This window comes from Solanum pennellii, chromosome 4 (assembly GCF_001406875.1).
Source record: "Solanum pennellii chromosome 4, SPENNV200".
NCBI lineage: Eukaryota > Viridiplantae > Streptophyta > Magnoliopsida > Solanales > Solanaceae > Solanum > Solanum pennellii.
Window position 1 is genome coordinate 74263870 of NC_028640.1, and position 1714 is coordinate 74265583.

The following is a 1714-nucleotide window of genomic DNA, read 5'->3' on the forward strand; positions in this document are numbered from 1 at the left end:
TATATATATATATATATATATATATGATGAAGCGTTTTAGTTTAGATAATAGCTTAGTATAACAAATGCTAAATTAAATCAAGAGTACATTTGTTAATATATAAGCATGATTTAAATTAAACGATAGTTATCTTGCAAGATTTAAGCTTCTATAAACAAGTATTTTTTATATCATCATGATTCATGAAGCGTTTTAGATGACTTATTTATAATAAGTGTAAGTTGTAAAGAAAAATAAGATAAGTTTCTTGTTATAACGTGGTCAAATTAAATCATATATTGTTAATCAATATAAAATCTGTATACGTAGATGACACATTTTTTCTGTATTGACAAGCAAATGCCATAGATAATGTGCTCCTCCATTAGCATTTTAATTATCAGAATTAATTAAGAGTTGAAGAGGAATTTTAATTACTTAAGTTATTTTAATTTGAATTAGTAAACTCATCAATTTAGTTTTAAGTAATGTTGTTTCTTAGAAGGGGAACAATTCACAAAGTTTTTTCCAAGTCTTGACATTTATTCATCAAAAACAAGTCAAATATTCAAAGATTTCATTTATTGAGTGCAGAAAAGTATCCATATTATTTTTTTCGAGAAAAGTAAACGTTGAAGATGTTTAATTTTTTTTAACATATGTAGCTTTCATATTAATTCTTAGCATAGTACTCCCTTCGTCCAAAATTGTTTATTATTATTATATTTAAAGTTAAACTATAAAAAATTTGACTAACATTATAAGATGTATTTTTTTATCATATTAATGTGCAAAAAACTGCAATTTATAGTACTTTTCATACAGTTTTAGAATGTCTAATTTTTTATTTAAAATATCGAATTAATTTGATCTGATTCAACTTGAAAAATTTGTCAAATCGACTTTCAAAAAGCGCAACATGATAAACAATTTCGGACGAAGAGAATAATTACTTCTCGATAGTTAAACTTAACATTTTAAAATATATTTTCATCATATTAATATATGAGAAGGAAGACAATTTATATTTATATAATTTATGGTATAGTGTAAGTTCCATTCTTTATCAGAAGAACTCTTAATTTAAAGAGCATATAATTATAACATTAAATGTACTTACGTACTTTATACGTACACAAAGCAAAATTATGACATGCCAAGTTTATTTATTTAGATCAACATATAAACAAAGGTTTAAGCAAACCTTTTTTATTTACACGTGTAGGAGTATATAATCACCAAGAAATTATAAAAAAAAAAAGAAGATGCATTTGGAGTATATCAGAGATCAATATTATGACTTAGCGTTTTAAAATATACTTGTATTTGTGTATATATTAAAGAAATAGAGTAGTCAAAACAAGCAAGAATATAGTAAATACTATATTATTTATTCCACTTATTGTTGATTAGAAGACGATTTCAAATGCAAAATTGTACGCTTAAAGACTTTGTTAATTTAAAAATAAAGAATTATAAAATCAACAAACGTGTGTATAATATAATATAGAGATCTTATTTCTATTTTTATGGAATATGACAGACAATTATTTTAATGATCTTGACTCTAAAAAAGATAATTAAAAAAAAAAGGAAATAACGGTAGTAAAATTAATAAAAAATAAAACTTAAAAAAATGATTGGTCAAAAATCTAGAATATTCTTCAATACTACAACATTAATTCCGTGTATATGTCCTTTAACTTGAAGCAATATTTTATTAAATATGATATA